The following is a 22,368-nucleotide window of genomic DNA, read 5'->3' on the forward strand; positions in this document are numbered from 1 at the left end:
GTGTATGAATATTTTTGTATTATGATTTTCTCTGGGTATATGCCCAAGAGGGGGATTGCTGGGTCCTATTTTTAGTTTTTTGAGGAACCTCCGTACTGTTCTTCATAGTGGCTCTACCAATTTACATTCCCACCAACACTGTAGGAGGGTTCCCTTTTTTCCACATCCTCTCCAACATTTATTGTTTATAGATTTTTTTGATGATGACCATTCTGATTGGTGTGAAATGATACATCACTGCAGTTTTGATTTCTCTAATAATTTGTGATGCTGAGTATCTTTTCATGTGTTTCTTCTTTGGAGAAATGTCTATTTAGGTCTTCCACTCATTTTTTCATTGGGTTTGTTTTTTTTTTTTGATATTGAATTTCATGAGCTGTTTGTATATTTTGGATATTAGTATTGTTTTTTTAATTTCTATTTTATTTATTTACTCTCTGATCTTTATTATTCCCTTCCTTCTGCTGACCTGAGGTTTTGTTTGTTCTTTTTCTAATTCTTTTAAGTGGTAGATTAGGTTGTTATTTGAAGTTTTTCTCATTTTTTGAGGAAGGCCTTTATCACTCTAACGACCTCTTTTGCTGCATCCCATAAATTTTTTATGTTTTTAATGTTGTTTGTCTCAAGGTAATTTTTTAAAAATTTCCTCCTTGATTTCATCATTGACCTGTTGGGTTTTTAGTAGCATGTTGTTTAGTCTCCATGTAATCATATATTTTTTTCTCATTTTTCTTTCTGTGATTGATTTCTAGTTTCAGGCCACTGTAGTCAGAGACGATGTTTGAAATAATTTCCATTCTCTTAAATTTGCTAAGGCTTGTTTTGTTCCCTAGTATATGTCAGTAGGGTGTCAAAATCTACTATTATTGTGTTCTCATCAATTTCTGCTTTTATGTCTATTAGTATTTGTTTTATGTATTTGGGTGCTCCTATATTGGGTGAATATATGTTAATGATTATAATATCCTCTTCTTATATCGATCCTTTTATCATTATGTAGTGCATTTCTTTGTCTTTATGGGCTTTGTTTTAAAGTCTGTTTTGTCTGATATGAGTATTGCTACCTCCACTTTCATGTCATTTCCATTTACTTGAAATAATCTTTTTCCATTCCCTCACTTTAAATCTATGCCTGTGTTTTGCCCTAAAGTGTCTCTTTTAGGCAACATAACTGTAGGTTCTTTTTTTTTTTTAATTATCCAGTCTGCCACTGTTTGTCTTTTGATTGGATCATTTAGTCCATTGACATTTAGAGTAATTACTGATATGTATGTATTTATGACTATTTTAAACCTTGTTTTCCAGTTGAATTTGTATTTTTCTTCGTTCCTTTCTTCTTTTTATTTTTCCTTTTATTGTTTGATGGCTTTCTTTTGTATTATACTTGAGTTCTTTTCTTACTGATTTTTGTGAGTCTATTATATGTGTTTGATTTGTGGTCACCCTGGTTATCAAGTATGTTAACCCATAACTGTATCTACTTGCTTTAGACTGATAGTCATGTAAGCTTAAACACATTCTAAAAAATATACATTTTCTTATTCTCCTCCCCCACATTTTGTGATTTTGATATCTTGTTTTAAATTTTTATGTTTATCCTTTTGCTGATAATTGTAATTATAATTGCTTTGACAATTTTTTGATTTTTTAAGCCTATGTACTGGCTTATTTAAGTAATCTTCAATCCTTTTATGTATTTGCCTTTCCTGTTGTGATAGTCCTTTTCCTATAGAGTCATACTTCTTTTCTATTTTGAAAAGACCTTTCAATATTTCTTTTAGGATAGGTTTAGTATTGCTGTATTGTTTTAGTTTTTTGCTTGCCTGAGAAATTCTTTCTTCTTCTTTTCTAAATGATAATCATGCTGGGCAGCGTATCCTAGGTTGCAGGGTTTTTCCATTTCAGGACTTTGAATATATCTTGCCATTCCCTTCTGGCCTGCAAAGTTTCTGCAGAGGAATCAGCTGGTAACCTTATGTTGTTGTCATTGTTTAGTCACTAAATCATGTCCAACTCTTGCAACCCCATGAACTGTGGCCCACTCAGCTCCTCTGTCCATGGGATTTTCCAGGCAAGAATACTGATGTGGGTTGCCATTTCCTTCTCTAGGGGATCTTCCTGACCCAGGGGTCGAACCTGGTCTCCGGTGCTGGCAGGTGAATTCTTATCACTGAGCCACCAGGAAAGTACTAACAACCTTATGGGGATTCCCTTTTAACTGATTGTTTGTTTTTCTTTCACTGCCTTTAGAATCCTCTCTTTATCTTGAACTTTGCCACTTAAATTTTGATATATCTCAGTGTGGGTCTGTTTGGGTTCATCTTGTTGGGGACCCTTTGTACTTCCTATTCCTGGATATCTGTTTCCTTTTATAGGTTTGGGAAGTTTGCAGCCATAATTTCTTCAAATACATTTTTGATTCCCTTTTCTCTTTCTTTACATTCTGGTATCAGTACTAGTCCCTCATCCTGCTTGGCAGCGGTCAGCCCATGCACATTCCTCTAGGCAAATTCCAGGCCCCTGCACCTCCCTATACCTGACTAACCTACCAGCCAGTGAAGGAGGTTCCCAAGGTGAGCTAATCTTTCTTTCCTCATTCATGGCTTTTTCTTAGGGGGTGCAGGTCTCATCTTCATTTTCTTCATTTCCTTTTTTTTTCTCCTTTAGTCCTGCCCAGTTATGTGGGGTTCTTTCTTGCAGCTTTAGTTGCATGAGATCTGCCCACTTTCAGTTGGTATTCTGTGAGAATTGTTCCAGATTTAGATGTATTTTTGATGTACTTGTGGGGGGAGATGAACTCTATGTTCTTCTACTCTGCCATCTTGAACTCCTCCCTGACAATTTTTCAACATTTATTGTTAGTATACATAAATACAGTTCATTTTTATATATTGACCTTGTATCTTATGACCTTAAAAGACTCAATTATTTTAGTAGCTTTTTTTAAAAAAAAAGTTTTAGGATTTTCTATGTAGATGATTATGTTATCTAGGAATAATGACAGTTTTATTTCCTCTTTTCTAATTTGTATACTTTTTCTTATTTTGTTTTGTTTTTGTTGTATTTGAACTGGATAGAACCTCTAGTAGAATGTTGAATTGAAATGGTCAGAGCAGTTCTCCTTGCCTTGCTCTTGATTTTATTGGGGGAAATATTCAGCCATTTACCATTCACTGTGAAGTCAGTTTTAGATTTTTCTTACATGCCATTTCTAAATTTGAGAGAATTCTTTTCTATCAATAGTTTGCTGATGGATTTTATGATGAATATATGCTGGATTTTTTCAAATGCCTTTTCTGTATCGATTGAAGTAATCATTTAAAGTTTGTTGATATGGTGAAAAGTGAAAGTGGTAGTCACTCAGTTGTATTCAACTCTTTGCAACCCCATGGACTGTATCCCGCCAGTCTCCTCTGTCTATGGACTTCTCTAGGCAAGAATACTGGAGTGGGTTGCCATTCCCTTCTCCAGGGGATTTTCCCAACCCAGGGATCGAATCCAGATCTTCTGTATTGCAGGTGGATTCTTTACCATCTGAGCCACCAGGGAAGCTCTTAAAGCTATACCTACTCTTCCATTTTTTTAAAATCTATTGATATGATGTTTTTCCCCTACTGCTATACTAATATTTTCATTTTATCTTTTATCTACACTTCTGCCTCCTTGTTCATTCTTAATATTGTTGACTGGTGCCAGTTCTCTTATTGCTGCTGTTGCTGTTTAGTCTCTAAATGATGACCAATTCTTAAACGATGACCAATTCTTTGCGACTCCATGGACCATAGCCCACCAGGCTCCTCTGTCCATGGGATTTCCCAGGTAAGAATACTACAGTGTGTTACCATTTCCTTCTCCAGGGGATATTCCTAACTGAGGAATCGAACCAAAGTCTCCTGCATAGCAAGTAGATTCTTTACTGTCTGGGCCACCAGGGAAACCCCAAGTATTAGTTTTCTATTGCTGAAATATAAATTACCAAATACTTAATGGGTCAAAACAACACAAATTTATCTTCTTACAATTCTGGAGGTTTTCCTGGGCTAAAATCAAGGTGCTTGCAAGGATGTGTTTCTTTCTGGAGAGTCTGGGGGAGTATTCATTTCCTTGCATTTTCCAGCTTCTGGAGGCCACTGCGTTCCTTGGTTCATGGCCCCTTCCTTCCTCTTAAAGTCAGCAATGTCTTTTTTACATTGTATTACTCTGACCCTGACTCTTGCTTCTACTTGCCCCTTCTGCCTCCTGCTTCTACTTTTAAGAACCCTTGTGATTATATTGGGCCCACCCAGATAGTCCGAATAATCTACCTATTTTAAGGACAACTAATTAGCAACCTTAATTCTATCTGCTACCTTAATCCCACTTTGCCATGTAACCTAACACAGTCACAGGATGCACACATTTTTGTTTTGTTTTCCTTGGAATTATTATATTTTAAAAATATGCTTATTTTCCATGTTATCACCACCAATCCAAGTTCACACTATCAGTTGTCTACATTTCTTCTCAGTAATTCAGACATATATGATGTGGGTATGCTAAGTCACTTCAGCCATGTCCAACTCTTAGTGACCCTATGGATGGTAGCCCACCAGACTCTTCTGTCCATGGGATTCTCCAGGCAAGAATACTGGAATGGGTTGCCATGCCCTTCTCTAGGGGATCTTCCCCACCCAGGGATTGAACCCACATCTCTTATGTCTCCTGCATTGGCAGGTGGGTTCTTTAGAACTAACACCACTACTTTATTTTTATTATCATCTTTAAATTGCTCCTTGAGTTTTCTGTCCTACTACAGTCTTAACTGGTTTCTCACTTGGCTTTGTTCACAACTGTCATCCTGGAATAATTTATTTCCCTCAGAAGGTTGTTCTACTCCCTTGTAGCTTCCAAAATCGCTGTTAAGTATGAATCCATCCTGATTGCTGAACATTTATACTTTGTATCTCTTTCTCACATTCTTTCTCTAGTGTTCTGATGATACTGTGTCTTCTTGTGGATCTATTTTCATCCACTGTGCTGAGAACTCAATTTGCTCTTCCATTCTGAGATTTTTTTTTGAATTATTGTATTGGTGAAGTACTTCCTGCCACCCCCCATCTCTATCTCTGTCTCTCCTTCCCTCCTACAATTTAAATGTTGGCTTTCCAAAGCTTGTTTTTATAATTTCTTAACATTTTTTTTGTCTTGTATCTTCTTGTCTAATGTCTATATTTCAGAAGATATCTTCAACATTATCAACCAGCCCCTCTATTGAGTGTTTTATTTCATCTATCATGATTTTAATTTCTAATGTTTTTTAAAACTATTCTTTGAATTTTCTTTTCTTAAAGAAACTTGTTCTTTCTTTTTCCTGAATGCAAAAATCTTATCTGCTATCTCCAGTGATATTAATGACATAATTTATGTGCCTTTTATCTTTAGAGTCTTTGCTCTTGAAATTTATTTTCATTTTTAAAAAGCTTTTTATTTTGTATTGAGGTATAGTTGATTAACAGTATTGTGACAGTTTCAGGTGGGCAGCAAAGGGATTCAGCCATACATATATATGTATTCATTCTCTCCCAAATTTCCCTCCTATCAAGCCTGCCACATAACATTCAGCAGAGTTTCCTGCGCTATACAATAGGCCCTTATTGGTTGAAATTAATATTTAAAAATATTTGTTTTGTTGTTTATATTTTATGTCAGAGGCTTTCTTCATGGATCTTCTGTTCCTTGATTGTTTCCTTCTATTTGAAAGCTGATTGGGAATGCTGAGTGAAGAGGTTTAGTATCTGCTGAGGTTGTTTTGTTGAGAATTATGTTATCAAAGTTTTTTGGTCTTTTCTCTTGTACTGAGAAGATTCAACAGAAATTAATATTCTAAATGTCGTCCTTTAGTTCAGTTCAGATCAGTAGCTCAGTTGTGTCTGATTCTTTGCGACCCCACGGACTGCAGCATGCCAGGCTTCCCTGTCCATCACCAACTCCCGGAACCTACTCAAACTCATGTCCATCATGTCGGTGATGCCATCCAACCATCTCATCCTTTGTCTTCCTCTTCTCCTCCTGCCTTCAATCTTTCCCAGCATCAGGGTCTTTTCCAATGAGTCAGTTCTTCGCATCAGGTGGCCAAAGTATTGGAGCTTCAGCTTCAACATCAGTCCTTCCAATGCATATTCAGGACTGGTTCCTTTAGGATGGACTGATTGGATCTCCTTGCAGTCCAAGGGACTCTCAAGAGTCTTCTCCAACACAACAGTTCAAAAGCATCAATTCTTCTTTGCTCAGCTTTCTTTATAGTCCAACTCTCACATCCATACATGACTACTGGAAAACCCATAACTTTGACTAGATGGACCTTTGTTGGTAATGTCTCTGCTTTTTAATATGCTGTCTAGGTTGGTCATAGCTTTTCTTCAAGGAGCAAGTGTCTTTTAATTTCATGGCTGCAGTCACCATCTTCCTTGGAAGATACAAATCTAATTTCTTATATTCTGAATAGCAAATAAGGTGTCTTGTGAAATGTTGCTTTTTGTCATATCTCCCTGTATCATTGTCCTTGTTGGTTTGTCAATTAAAATTAATCCTTCTACTCCCACTGTTAAGGCCTCAGAACAAAGCAAGAGCAAATGCTTATGTTTGGCTATTTTAATTGGAAGAACTCTTAATATTTAAAAAAATATTATAGTTTATAAGTTCTTGTGTATTTCTGTATCAGTTCAGTTCAGTTCACTTGCTCAGTCGTGTCCGACTCTTTGCGACCCCATGAATTGCAGCACGCCAGGCTTCTCTGTCCATCACCAACTCCCAGAGTCTACCCAAACCCATGCCCATCGAGTCGGTGATGCCATCCAACCATCTCATCCTCTGTCGTCCCCTTCTCCTCCTGCCCCCAATCCTACCCAGCATTAGGGTCTTTTCCAATGAGTCAACTCTTCGCATGAGGTGGCCAAAGTATTGGAGTTTCAGCTTCAACATCAGTCCTTCCAATGAACACCCAGGATTGATCTCTTTTAGGATGGATTGATTGGATCTCCTTGCAGTCCAAGGGACTCTCAAGAGTCTTCTCCAACGCCACAGTTCAAAAGCATCAATTCTTCGGCGCTCAGCTTTCTTCACCGTCCAACTCTCCCATCCATACATGACCACTGGAAAAACCATAGCCTTGACTAGACGGACTTTTGTTGGCAAAGTAATGTCTCTGCTTTTAAATATGCTATCTAGGTTGGCCATAACCTTCCTTCCAAGGAGTAAGCGTCTGTATAGTTATTTGTTAATAGTTATTTTTTTCTTTTCAAAGTCAGTAGGTGGTAAACTCTTTTAGTTTAGTATGTATGCAAGTGGCTTTCATGTGCCACTGCTATTATACAATGGTTTAAATTTGTATAAGATTTTATTTATTTACTTATTTGTTTGCAGTCATCATTATTCTATACTCAACACTTTCTACCTCTGGAATCATGCATGTCATTAGTCTTGGCTGGAGTTTCTAAGTCTGTTCTCTAGGTCTTTTAACTTCCCTTTTATTGTATCAGTTTCTTTTATCTCTTAGTGTTTCATTCTGAGTCTGTTTCTCAATTTTTTTTTCTTTGGCCATACCCAATTGAGAGCTTATGCTGTCTTTTGAGCTTTTATTTCAGAGTTTACAGTCTTGATTTACAAGATTTCTATTTTTTTAATGTCTACCATTTTTGATTCACAGCTTTTTAATAAACTCTTGCTCTTGCTTTTCATAAACTTAATCCTTCAGTTCTTTGTGGATGCTAAGCATTTATTTTCAAGTCCTTTTTCAAATTATATTATTTCTCTGAGACTGTAACCTCATATTTGTTGAATTTGTTTACTTGTTTTTCAAGATTGCTTTTGTAGTCTTAGAATTTTAACTTGTTACAAGTTTACCATAAATAGGGAAAATCATAGTTATTCTGTCTGCTTTTCTTATCCCTTTTAATTCTTGCTGGATTATGTTTTATTTGCTCAGTCCTCAGTTCAGGACCAATTCTTATGTTGGCAGCTTGAGCTATTGTTCCATGAGGATATCAAAGGTCTAATTTTCGAGCCAGTGGGTGGTGTGATGCAAGTCTTGGTTTTATAGCTATTTCTACTACTTCCTACCACTTTGGCAATACCTCAGTTGCCAAGCTGAGCTGCTACAGTCATCATAGCATATTAAAGGTCACTATGCATAGACAGGAAATCCCTGCCTCACCTCATGATTTCCTGTCATGACCTAACTTCACTATACTTCCACACATTCAATACTATTGGTTTATGTTACCCCCATAGGAGTTGAACTCCTGGATGCCTCTGTGTGTTTCCTAGTAGGTGGGTAACTTTAGTCTCCTCTGTTGCTAAGTTTGTTTTTTTTTGTTTCAGCTCTATGAACATGTTCCTCTTTTTCTTTTATTTACTATTTTAAGCAATTGTGGTTATGTTTTTATTTTAAAAATATGTTTTGTGATTTAGCTGTCATTACTATATTTTATGTTTGAAGCTTAGACAGGATGTTTTTCCCATGTGAACCTACAGTGCTAACTTGACATGATGATCCCTTGGAATTTTTAGATGGCTTGTTGTTCAGTCCCCAGTCGTGGCCGAGTTTTTGTGACCTCATGGACTACAGCATTCCAGGCGTCCCTATCTTCCCTTCACTATCCCTTCACTATCTCCTGGAGTTTGCTCAAATTTATGTCCATTTAGATGTCTACTAATGTTTTTTTTTCCAAAAAATGGCTACTCACTGTTTGAGACCATGGTTATAAAGAATTCTCACTGATTAGTTTTCCATCCTTAATCTGTAATCATAGATTCTAACATTCATATATCAGTATATGGGTATCACTTTCAGTTGTGAAGCAATGGAGGGATGGATCCACTCAGGTTGGGTGAGGCAAGCAGATATTTTTGACTGTGAAGGCAGGAACATTGGACTTGACTAAAACTGGGGCCCCAGCCTGATAGTAAAGAAATTTCTGTAGGACAGGTGGGCAGCAATGGTTACCTCAGCAGGAGAGACTTTCTGTGAAGCTAGGTGGAAGAGATACTAGGAATGTGGAAAAAGTCATGGCAATCCTCGTCTTGTTTCTGATCTTAGAGGAAATGCCTTCAGTTTTTCACCATTGTACATGATGTTTGCTGGTTGGTCATATATGGTCTTCATTATGTTGAGGTATGTTCCTTCTGTGTTGGCTTTCTGGAGAGTTCTTATCATAAATGGATGTTGAATTTTATCAAAAGCTTTCTCTGTGTCTATTGAGGGCAGTTGGTAAAAAATCTGACTGCAATGCAGGAGATCCTGGTTCGATTCCTGGGTCAGGAAGATCCCCTGGAGAAGGCATAGGCTACCCAGTCCAGTATTCTTTGGCTTCCCTTGTGGCTCAGCTGGCAAAGAATCCGCCTGCAATGCAGGAGACCTGGGTTGGGAAGATCCCCTGGAGAAGGGAAAGGCTACCCACTCCAGTATTCTAGCCTGGAGAATTCCATGGACTGTATAGTCCATGGGGTTGTGAAGAGTTGGACACGACTGAGCAACTTTCACATTGAGGGCAGACTTGCTGCCCCACCCCACGCCCACAACTGGCTAGGAGCATATCTAGCAGCCATGGGAGGAGACTACACTGTAAAAACCCAAAGAACATCAGAAGTGACACATCAGTGCTCACGGATTCATAGGCTCCAGCTGATGCCAATTCCATGCCCGCCCTGACTGATGTCTAGGTGACATCATTTAGCTGAACCAGACCTGGTGAGGCTGCTGTGGCAGGGGCCATACCCTGGATGCTTCCAGAGCAGCCAAATGAGCAGCCCTGGCAGCAGGGTGCAGGCCATCTCTAGAGTGAAACAGGCGGGGACCTATTGGAATCCACCGAGCATCATATCTGTGGCACACTGCTGTGTCTGGAGTGAACAAAGGCGGGCCCAGCAGAATCTGCCCGGCATCACTGGCTGTGCACTGCCGCATCTGGAGTGACCAGAGGGGGGTCCATTGGCATCTCCTGGGCATCAGCCCTGGTGTGGTGGAGTGTAAGCTACCATAAGAGTGAACCCAGGTTGTGGACCCATCCACAATCCAGCCGGTCATCACCTGCGCCCAGCAGGTGGTGGCAGTAGGAACCGGCCATTGCCCTATAGCAGGCCAAAACAATTTCCTGACAAATGGCAATGTGACCTTTTGGACAGAGATTTGAAGGTGGTGCTGGTGTGGATACTGGTGAATTGCTGGTGTCAAATCACATTTAACACCAGCAAATGTGGACATTTGACACCACCAGATTTTGGAGTGTCCCACTGCTAATACTCAAAAACCCTTTGCTGAATTTGGAATTCTGAAGAAGGTGGCTGCGCCATACCACCCATCTGGTCACAGTTTCCGAATAGCTGAAGTGCTCTCTGAGTGGAATGCAGATCCACTAAAAGCTATGAAACTGTACAGTAGTGTCCCTTTGGATGGCTGCCCCAGGAACATTCAGCTTGTTGCCTCACAGATTGACATGAAGTACAGATCTGTGCAGAGTATAAATTAGATGGATAACTAGAAACTGTGCTTTGAGAGGTTTCAGTGGCATTAGTGGCACCAGTGTTGCTGAGTCTAAGCTCTTACTGTTCACCATCGCACAAGACAATAAATCGAGAGAAGAGCTGTTAGGGGAAGGAAGAGCTGCCTTATTCCAAGAGCCAGCAGACCAGGAAGATGGTTGACTAGTATCCCAAAGAACCGTCCTGTGGGGGTTGGATGCTTTTTTGTTTAATAGAACAAAGAGGGAGAGGTGAGGTGGTAAAGTAGGAAAGATGATGAGTTGTTGCAAATATTTCCTAGTTCCAGCTAGACTCCAGAGAGGATGTGTTCATTTCTTCTTTTCTGTGGTCATTCACCAGTGTGCCTTGTCAGGATATTTCCTGTGAGCTTAAACAAAGGTGTATTTTAACTTAACACTCAGGCACGGGAGGCAGAGTTGTTGGAGATGAGCCATTATGTATACTTTAAGCTATAGGCAATATCCTTTTAGTGGTTAACTTGTAGTGAAAGCAGTAAAACACAAAGGTTAAAGTAGAAGAAATGGATCCACTATGGAGTCAGACCTGGGGTAGAGGCAGATGCATTGTCGGGAATTCAAAGCACCAATTTTCTATAGAGGAGTTGGATGCCCAGCTGGACACATAAAATACAAGAATGGACACCAGTTAATCAGACCGGCAAATCTGGGTGTGGTCCAGGACCCAGATGTCTCAATGGTGCTCCCTGGTGGCAGGGGGTGACAGAATGGGGCTATGTGGCCAGTGATGGATTTATTTTTTTTTATTTTAAAATAGGGTTTAACATTCATGTAAAGTCTTCTTTTTCTGTACTTTTCTTTAATTCTGAAACAGACCTGTTTTGTACTGATTTATTTTTGGAGTAAATTTTTCTGGTTGCTGTTGTGGCAAAGGTGGTGTTTTCACCTTTGCCATAATAGAATCTATGCTCAGTTGCTGCAGTCATGTCCAACTCTTTTGTGACCCTATGGATTGTAGCCTGCCAGGCTCCTCTGTCTGTGGGATTTCCCAGGCAAGAATACTAGAGTGGGTTGCCATTTCTGCCTCCAGAGGATCTTCCTGATCCAGGGATTGAAGCGTCTCATGCATTGGCAGGCAGATTCTTTACCACTGCACAAACCTGGGAGGCCCATAATACAATATAAATGTATGTAATTAAATTAACAATACATTAAAGGATCATACACCATGATCAAGTGGGATTTATCCCAGGGTTTCAAAGAGTTCAGAATAACTGAAAATGCCCAACATGGAGTCAAACACTTGAATGGCACCCAGCAGAGGGCAATATGGAGAACAAGAAAATAAAAGGGAAAGGAGAGTACTGGCTTCAGATTTAAAGTGATGGAGACATGGGAGTGACGCCTGAGCTGGGAGCAGGGCCAGCCCAAATGTTGCTGAGGGCGCAGAGGTGATCACCCTGGGCAGAGATGAAGAGCAGGTGGGCGATGCACCCATAAACATGTGAACCACACACAGTGCCATTAAGTCCAAGAGGAGAACCCCTTCGCTTGATGTGATTGTGCTGTCTGGACTAGCAGCCTGCGAGCCTGAGGGTGAAGAGGCTGATGCAGAATGCCTTGAAACAGACCATGAGGCCTTCATGAAAAGCAGTCCTGCAGAACGAAAACGGATCATTAAGTGATTAAAACAAGAGTTAAGATTAGAAGAAGCAAAACTCATTTTATTGAAAAAGTTATAGCAGAGTAAAATATAAAAGGAAACCAAGAACCAAACAGATATTTCTGCAAAGAACACATGCAAATGGCTAATAAACACATGAAAAGATGCTCAACATCACTCATTATCAGAGAAATGCAAATCAAAACCACAGTGAGGTACCATCTCACGCTGGCTAGTCAGAATGCCTGCCATCAAAAACTCTACAAACAATAAAGGCTGGAGAGGGTTTGGAGAAAAGGGAACCCTGTTACACTGTTGGTGAGAATGCAGACTGGTACAGCCACTATGGAGAACAGTGTGGAGATTGCTTAAAAAACTGGGAATAGAACTGCCATATGACCCAGCAATCCCACTGCTGGGCATACACACCGAGGAAACCAGAATTGAAAGAGACACGTGTACCCCAATGTTCATCGCAGCACTGTTTACAATAGCCAGGGCATGGAAGCAACCTAGATGTCCATCAGCAGACGAATGGATAAGGAAGCTGTGGTACATATACACAATGGAATATTACTCAGCCATTAAAAAGAATGCATTTGAATCAGTTCTAATAAGGTGGATGAAACTGGAGCTAATTATACACAGTGAAGTAAGCCAGAAAGAGAAACACCAATACAGTATATTAACGCATACATATGGAATTTAGAAAGATGGTAACAACGACCCTATATGTAAGACAGTAAAAGAGACACAGATGTAAAGAACAGACTTTGAACTCTGTGGGAGAAGGCGAGGGTGGCATGATCTGAGAGAATAGCATTGAGACATGTATATTATCATATGTGAAACAGATCGCCAGTCCAAGTTTGATGCATGAGACAGGGTGCTCAGGTCCGTTGCGCTGGGATGACCCTGAGGGATGGGATGGGGAGGGAGGTGGGAGTGGGTTTCAGGATGGGGGGACACAAGTGCACCCGTGGCTGATCCATGTTGATGTATGGCAAAAGCCACCACAATACTGTAAAGCAATTAGCCTCCAATTAAAATAAATTAATTAAAAATAAAATAAAATATTCACAAATATGGGGGAAGAAAAGGCAACCAGAATCCCAGAGGCTCCACTGAGAGTTCCCTGACTACCCCTGCCCTGCTTGTACAGGGCACCCAGATCATTCTTTCTGGCAAGCCATTGCTTTAGACCTCTTTGATTCAGATGCTGTGTTCGTGACAACCCAAGACCCCTCGGTCCACTGTGGGCACAGATGTCCTTGTAGTTAGGACCATAGGGCACCCGCTTGTCAGAAAGGTGACAGCAAATCCACAGGAAACAACATTCCGGGGTGGGCCACAGCAAGTCTTTGCTGGCTCCCCAGGCATCCGTGCACATTCAGGGACAGAGGATCCAGCAGGGCCTCTCTGTGTCTCCAACGTCCCCAGCGCTAGTCTGCTTGTCAGTATCCCACAGCCATCCTCACCAGCCCTATACAACAGCCACCTCTGCTCAGGCCAACTGCACCCCCAACAGCGTACCTCCGTGGTCACTTCTGCTGATTTTGCAGTCAGCCGGCAGGTGGCAGCCAAGCTTGCCTGAGAGTAACCGCTGCTTTAAGTCCCTCCTCCCAAACCGCCCCCTCCCACTGCAAAACGAACTTCCTGCCCAGCGTGGCCAACGATGAGTCCATCTATGTGGTTGGCCTGGAGGAGGTGGTGCCGAACCTGCTGGAGACGCAACCGGGCAGGATATGGTGCTGTCCTGGGGGCCCTACTTCTATGAATACTCCAAAATGGACTTCTCGTGCCGCTGGTGGGAGGAGAAGGGCGGCGCCATCATGTATGAGGACTGCAATGGCGTCCAACCAGAAGAAGGCGCTCAACTTGGAGCAGCACCTGAAGACCGCCTTCCGTAAAGCCGTCTGTGTTTTTTCACCCGGATTCCTTTCTTCGGGGGTCCCCAACCTCCAGATTATGGACAGGCACCTATTCCTGGCAAGTTAGGAACCCGCGCTGCACAGCAGGAGGTAAGCAGCCAGGGGAAAGCTAAGCTTCTCCACTTGCATTTACAGCCATACCCTTCTCCCTTCTCTAATTATATCCTGAGCTCCGCTTTCTATCAGATCAGTGGGGACATAATTAATATGTAATGTGCTTTCTGCTTGAATAATCCCAACCCCCTCCATGAAAAAATTGTCTTGCATGAAACCAAACCCTGGTGCCAAAAACGTCGGTGATCACTGCTTTTCAATCCATTTTTCTCAGTTTTGAGAAAGAAACTGTCTTGCTCTTCTGGAGTGGGTGTATCTATGCCATGTGTTTGCAAAAAGTATCTCATTGTCATAAGTGGCATTTTAACTGTATTAATACCCCAACAGAAAAAAGTAAATAGTCTTAGAACTCAGTCTCCTCTCTACTGTGAGAGTGATTTCACTCTCCTTTCTGAATGCCTCTTCAGATACATCAGTAAGTGGTATAGGCTCAGAAGCATTTGGGGATCCTGGGCCATAACCATGCTACAATGCTCCTAGTTATTTGCTGAGTGGCAGCTGGAAGCTGAAATTGATAAATATAAAGATAACCTTCCTCTGTTTTTGTGTCCAGTCTTCAGATTTCCCATTTTTAGATACAGGGAGGTTGGCCAAAGAGTGTGCATTGCATATTCCTGTTTGTAAATCCTGCATCTTGGGGACAGACTACAAATCCACCAATCCTTCATCTGTCTGCCTGCAGCCCCAGGGACCTCTACTGACAGTAGCTCTTTGGATGAGAAGCAGGACACCACAGTTGGCAAGGTGCATGTTTTTTAGTCTGAGTTCTGAGTTGGAAGGGGATATGAGTTAGTGAACTCTTAGAATACTTGTTGTTCTTCAGTTGCTACGTTGTGCTGACTCTTTGTGACCCCATGGACTGCAGCATGCCAGGCTTCCCTTTCCTTCACTATCTCCCGGAGTTTGCTGAAACTCATGTCCATTGAGTCATTGATGCCATCCAATCATCTCATCCTGTCTCCCCCTTCTCCTCCTGCCTTCTATCTTTCCCAGCATCACGGTCTTTTCCAGTCAGTCAGTTCTTTGCATCACATGGCCAAAGTTTCGCAGCTTCAGCTTCAGCATCAGTCTTTCCAAAGAATATTCAGGGATGACTTCCTTTAGGATTGTCTGGCTTGATCTCCTTGCTATCTAAGTGACTCTCAAGAGCCTCCTCCAGCACCACAATTTGAAGGCATCAGTTGTTCAGTGTTCAGCCTTCTTTATGGTCCAACTCTTACCTCCATACATGACTACCAGAAAAACCATAGCTTTGACTAGAAGGACCTTTGTTAGCAAAGTGATGTCTTTGCTGTCTAGGTTTGTCATAGCTTTCCTTCCAAAGAGCAAGCATCTTTTAATTTCATGGCTGCAATCACCATCTGCAGTGATTTTGGAGCCCAATAAAATAAAGTCTGTCACTGCTTCCACTTTTTCCCCTTTTATTTACCGTGAAATGATGGGGCCAGATGCTGGGATCTTAGTTTTTTGAATGTTGAGCTTCAAGTCAGGTTTTTCACTCTCTTCTTTCACTCTCCTCAAGAGACTCTTTAGTTCCTCTTCACTTTCTGCCATTAGAATGGTATCACCTGCATATCTGAGGTTGTTGATATTTCTCCTGGCAATCTTGATTCTAGCTCGTAATTCATCTAGCCTGGCATTTTGCCCAATGTATTCTGCATATAAGTTATATAAGCAGGGTGACCATATATAGCATCGTTGTACACCTTTCCCAATTTTGAACGAGTCTGTCGTTCCATGTCTGGTTTTAACTGTTGCTTCTTGACTTACATACAGGTTTGGCAGGAAACAGGTAAAGTGATCTGGTACTCCCATCTCCTTAAGAATTTTCCACAGTTTGCTGTGATCCACACTGTCAAAGGCTTTAGCATAGTCAGTGAAGGAGAAGTAGATGTTTTTCTGGAACTCCCTGGCTTTCTCTGTGATCCCACGAATCTTGACAATTTGATCTCTGGTTCCTCTGCCTTTTCTAAAACCAGCTTGTACATCTGGAAGTTCTCAGTTCACGTGTTGCTGAAACCTAACTTGAAGGATTTTGAGCATAACCTTGCTAGCATATGAAATGAGCTCAAATGTATGGTAGTTTGAACATTTTTTGGCATTGCTCTTCTTTAGGATTGGAATGAAGACTGACATTTTCCAAGGTTTAAACAAGGAAAGACATGATAAAATTTGCATTTTCTAGGGTAATTCTGACGGCAGAGAATGGATTAGCTTTCAAGGAAGTCAAAAGTAGATATGGAGAGAGGATTAGGTGATAGAGAAATAGCCTTGGGTCTCACTCTATGGTGGTTTCAGAGGGGATGGAGAAAAGTGAGTAGAGGAGAGAGATATTTAGAAGATAAAGGAGATCAGTCCTGGGTGTTCACTGGAAGGACTGATGTTGAAGCTGAAACTCCAATACTTTGGCCACCTGATGCGAAGAGCTGACTCATTTGAAAAGACCCTGATGCTGGGAAAGATTGAGGGCAGGAAGAGAAGGGGACGACAGAGGATGAGATGGCTGGATGGCATCACTGACTCAATGGACGTGAGTTTGGGTAAACTCTGGGAGTTGGTGATGGACAGAGAGGCCTGGGGTGCTGCATTCCATGGGGTCGCAAAGAGTCGGACACGACTGAGTGACTGAACTGAAGATCGGAGAGAACTGATCAAGAGGTAGGAAAGTATACCTCCCTCAGAGGGTTGTTATGTGGCTTAAATGATTTAATAAAAATACAGTGCTCACAACAGTGCATGATATAGACCACATTTCTTTAGTTTTAAGAAGCACATTTTCTCCCATATTTTAATATTTCTGAAATCAGGACAAATCTTACCTATCAGTGACGTACTATTATTTACTTGGTGGCACTTCTGTTTTCTTTGTGATATGTAAAGTATTGATGTGTCAAAATCAATGGCATCTTGCTGCTGCTGCTGCTGCTGCTGCTGTCGCTTCAGTCGTGTCCGACTCTGTGTGACCCCATAGACGGCAGCCCACCAGGCTCCCCCATCCCTGGGATTCTCCAGGCAAGAATACTGGAGTGGGTTGCCATTTCCTTCTCCAGTGCATGAAAGGGAAAAGTGAAAGTGAAGTCGCTCAGTCGTGTCCGACTCTTAGCAACCCCATGGACTGTAGCCTACCAGGCTCCTCCGTCCATGGGATTTTCCAGGCAAGAGTACTGGAGTGGGGTGCCATTGCCTTCTCCCCAATGGCATCTTAGATTGAATGAAGTGTAGTAATGTTTGCTGCTAACAATATTGTTTATTATTATTGCTAATATTCTGAAAAAATCTAGCAAGAGCTAAGCTCAGGCACATAGATATATAACAAATACAAAACTGCCTAAAATAAGGGATATAATGGAGTGACAGAGTGTACAGAGAAAGTACAATCAATGAACGTATACTTACCAGTTGGGAAAAACTGACTTTCATTATGGGAGTGCTTCTTAGAAGTGAGATAGAATCTCGTCCATTCCTTTCCCGTGCGTTAGCTTTCCACGGGGCTTGGTACAGAGTAAAACTGAGTGTAAAAACATTATTTAAAAATTATAAAAAAGAGCTGAGTGTGAAAGTGGGAAGAGTTGACTATGAAAGACTTGATTTCCTTTGGGAGTTAATCAGTTCACCTGTACTTGTGGACACACAGCAACCTAAGCAGTTTGATGTTAGAGTGCTTCTTGTAAAGATTGAATATCTCTTAATCCCAGAAGAAGATTAACCCTGTCTTCCCTACAGCTTCCTTTACACACTAAGCATAGCTATAGTTTCTTAACAAGAATTTAATCCTCACAATCAATAAAGTAACTGACTGTATGACCAATTTCACTTGATGAAAATGTAAGGTCACACACAATTATTCTTATCAAATATGAACCTGCATCTGCATGACTCCAGAATCTTTCTCCTATACCATGCTATATCTTCAAATGTCTTTCACTAAATGCCTTTTCGTGAAAGGGTAAAATTTGATCTGTTTTTGAACAGCCTTAAAGCTTTTCAATTACTCAACCACCATTTTTTGGTTGCTTATATGCCAGGCATTATGTAGGGAGCAGGAGATGAAGGAATGAACTAAATAGAACAAGGATCTTGCTCTTATGGAATTTGTAATCCAGTAGGAGAAGATAGAGGAGATGTAAAAGAGGTGAGTTTGATCCCTGGGTCAGGAAGAGCCCCTGGAAGAGGGCATAGCAGCCCACTCCAGTATTCTTGCCTGGAGAGTCCCATGGACAGAAGAGCATGGTGGGCTACAGTCCATGGGGTCACAAAGAGTTGGACATGACTGAAGTGACTTAGCACACATGTACAGGAGAAGACAGACTATGTGATATTAATTGCACAAATAAAATAATTGAAAATTATGAGAAGTAATAGGGAGGAAACACAAAATTCTTTGATAGAGGAAAACAGAGGACACCTAACTAGATGGGACAACTCAAGATAGCCTTTCTAAGAAGACGGCAAGATAGGGGCATAGAGTAGGAATATAGAGATTTTAATGTGGGCAGATCTCCAACTGGGGAAGTAAAATCAGAAACCAGGAGAGCAATTTAAAGGGTATTGCACTACACTGGAGAACCTGGCAATCACCACTTTGGCCAGTTGATCAAACTTAACATCACAACATAAAAAATCATGTGTTCCCTGTTGTGATACATTAGAAAGGACACAAAATTGATGATGTGCTGTTCTTGCCAAAACCCCATAAACCCAGTATATTCATGAGAAAACATTACACAAACTCAAACTGAGAAACATTCTACAAAATAATTGGTCTTTTTTTTTTTCTTCAAAAATGTCAATGTCATGAAAAACAAAGACATTTGGGAAATATCCCAGATTAAAGGAGAATAAAGAGATTTGACAACTAAATGTGAATATGATACTAGATTGGATCCTATACTGGGAAAAATAACTATAAAGGACATTATTGGGAAAATTGGTGGAATTTGAATATGGACTCTATATTAGATAATAGTATTTTATCAATGATAAATTTCTTCATTTTGATAATTCTATGTAAGTTGTAATGTGTGTCTGTATGCACGTGCTCAGTCATGTCCGACTCTTTGCGACCCCATGGATTCTAGCCCACCAGGCTCCTCTGTCTATGGGATTCTCCAGGCAAGAATACTGGAGTGCGTTGCCATTTCCTACTCCAGGGGATCTTCCTGACCCAGGGATCAAACCCATATCTCCTGCATTAGCAGGCAGATTCTTTACCACTAGCGCCACCTGTGAAGACCAATGAATAGTAATATAAGAGTATGATAATGCTCTTTGTGAAGCATGCAATAAAATATTTATAGATATAGAGTTCAGTTCAGTTGCTCAGTCGTGTGCGACTCTTTGCGACCCCATGGAGTGCAGTACGCCAGGCCTCCCTGTCCATCACCAGCTCCTGGAGTTTACCCAAACTCATGTCCATTGAGTCTGTGATGCCATGCAACCATCTCATCCTCTGTCGTCCCCTTCTCCTGCCCCCATTCCTTCCCAGCATCAGGGTCTTTTCCAATGAGTCAACTCTTCGCATGAGGTGGCCAAAGTATTGGAGTTTCAGCTTCAACATCAGTCCTTCCAATGAACACCCAGGACTAATCTCCTTTAGGATGGACTGGTTGGATCTCCTTGCTGTCCAAGGGACTCTCAAGAGTCTTCTCCAACACCACAGTTCAAAAGCATCAGTTCTTCGGCACTCAGCTTTCTTTCTAGTCCAGCTCTCATATCCATACATGACTACTGGAAAAACCATAGCCTTGACTAGATGGACCTTTGTTCGCCAAGTAATGTCTCTGCTTTTTAATATGCTGTCTAAGTTGGTCGTAACTTTCCTGCCAAGGAATAAGCGTCTTTTAATTTCTTGGCTGCAGTCATCCTCTACAGTGATTTTGGAGACCCCAAAATAAAGTCTGTCACTGTTTCCACTGTTTCCCCATCTATTTGCCCTGAAGTGATGGGACAGGATGCCATGATCTTAGTTTTCTGAATGTTGAGCTTTAAGCCAACTTTTTCACTCTCCTCTTTCACTTTCGTCAAGAGGCTCTTTAGTTCTTCACTTTCTGCCATAAGGTTGGTGTCACCTACATATCTGAGGGTATTGATATTTCTCTCAGCAATCTTGATTCCAGCGTGTGCTTCATCCAGCCCAGTGTTTCTCATGATGTACTCTGCATATAAGTTAAATAAGCAAGATGACAATATACAGCCTTTACCTGGGGCCAAACTATGGTGGAGGTAATGAAGATAATGGTGACCTCCTTCAAAAGATCCCATGCATATACTGCTACACTCAGTGCCCCCAACCCTGAAGCTGGCCACCACCAACCCATGCCTCCGTTGGGGAGAGGTTCAGTGTGGCAAATGTTTATAATTGATGACTCTGGATAGTTAGTGTGTTCTCTTCTTGAAAGTTATTGAAAATTTTAAGTTGTTTCAAAGTAAAAAAGCAAAAACAAAGAAAACAGTTAAATAAAAGTGGAATAGGGAGGTTGTGGTGGGGTAGTTTATCATAGTGTTGCAGAAACAGCATGGAAGTGGAGCAATGGGAAGGTAGAATTGGACGCATTTGGGGCACCATTTAAAAGTAAAATGGGCAGAAATGGTTGATGGTGTAGATATCATAGATAATATAGAAGGAACTGAGTAATTGGTATTGAAAGAGGCAGTAATGGCGTAGAGTTCACATTTATAAAGTTATTTATGTGTTTTTCGACCATGGCCAAGTAACTGAACCTCTAAGACTCAGTTTCTAATGTATAAAATGAGGATAATGCTATATATTCATGGAGATGTGACAAGATTAAAATTACATTGGCAAAACATTTGTATGTTAGTATTCATTGAGTCTGGGGATGCTGCAAGGAAAAGCCTTCGACATTTTGCCATTAAGTGTGACATTTGCTGTAAATTTTTTGTTGATCTATTTTATCAGATTAAAGAACTTTCTTTCCATTTCTAGTTTGCTAACGATTTTAATTAGGAATGGCTATTGCATGAAAAGCATTTGATAAAATCCACCAATTGAAATGATAATATGAATTTTCTCTTTAATGTTATTATTTTGAGTTATATTGATTTTTCAAATATTAAAGCTTGCATTCTTGAAATGAATCCAACTTAGTTACAACATATTATTCTTTTCATATACTGTTGGATTTGGTTAAGTAATGTTTTGTTTAAATATTTTACATGTATGTTCATTAGAGGTATTGGCCTGTAAAGCCTTTTTATGTTCTGGTCAAATTTTGGTGTGAAGGAAATTCTGATCTCAGAATACAGTTTTATTCTGTGGATTCAGTTGTATAAGGATGATGTTATATCTTTGTTCAGTGTTTGGTAGAAAGTGATAATGAAGTCATCAATGCCTTTTTTTAAAATTTATAATTTGAAGTATAGTTGATTTATAATGTGTTTGTTTTCAGTGTACAGCAAAGTGATTCAGTTACATATGTATGTATCTCTATCTCAGATTCTTTTCCCCCATAGGTTATTATAAAATACTGAGTATAGTTCCCTGTGCTATACAGTAGGTCTTTATTAGTTACCCATTTTATATATAGTAGTGTATATATGTCAGTCCCAATCTCCCAATTTATCCCTTCCCCCACCTTTCCCCTTTGGTAACCGTAGGTTTGTTTTCTGTTTGTGAGTCTATTTTGTAAATAACTTCATTTGAACTTTTTTTTTAGATTCCACATATAAATGAAATCATAGATATTTATCTTTCTCCGTCTCTGACTGATTTCATTTACTATGATAATCTCTAGGTCTATCCATGTGGCTGCAAATGGTATTATTTCATTCTCTTTTATGGCTGAGTAATGTTTTCTCACTTTCTTTATCCATTCATCTGTTGATGGACACTTAGGGTTGCTTCCATGTCTTGACATTGTAAATAGTGCTGCAGTGAATATTGGGGTGCATGTATCTTTTCAAATTATGATTTTCTTCAGATATATGCCTAGGAGTGAGATTGCAGGATTGTATGGTAACTCTATTTTTAGTTTTTTGTGGAACCTCCATAGTGTTCTCCATAGTAGGCAACACCAATTTACATTCCCACCAACAGGGTAAGAGGGGTCCCTTATCCACACCCCCTCCATCATTTATAGTTTGTAGACTTTTTGATGATGGCCATTCTGACTGGTGTGAGTTGATACCTCATAGTAGTTTTGATTTGCATTTCTTTAATAATTAG

General features: G+C 40.4%; 1 protein-coding gene and 1 pseudogene across 6 annotated transcripts in view; both read left to right on the top strand.

Moving 5' to 3' along the window:
- The window catches only part of GABRA3 (gamma-aminobutyric acid type A receptor subunit alpha3), a 272,860-nt gene that overhangs the window by 20,416 nt on the left and 230,076 nt on the right, over window positions 1-22,368 (top strand). For 2 of the 6 annotated variants that reach the window (XM_081563610.1, XM_081563611.1), the window contains exon 1: window positions 13,770-14,159. The exons of 3 other annotated variants lie outside the window; for them this stretch is intronic. The gene's annotated coding sequence lies outside the window, so the exon portion shown is untranslated. Of the gene's footprint in view, window positions 1-13,709; window positions 14,160-22,368 lie in introns of those variants that run through there. One more of the 6 variants, XM_081563605.1, reaches the window with a different exon arrangement.
- LOC145536625 (transcriptional repressor p66-alpha-like) lies at window positions 11,805-14,136 on the top strand (annotated as a pseudogene).

The sequence above is a fragment of the Giraffa tippelskirchi genome, chromosome X (genome assembly GCF_054371585.1).
Source record: "Giraffa tippelskirchi isolate mGirTip1 chromosome X, T2T-mGirTip1v1.2.pri, whole genome shotgun sequence".
In the NCBI taxonomy this organism is placed as follows: Eukaryota; Metazoa; Chordata; class Mammalia; order Artiodactyla; family Giraffidae; genus Giraffa; species Giraffa tippelskirchi.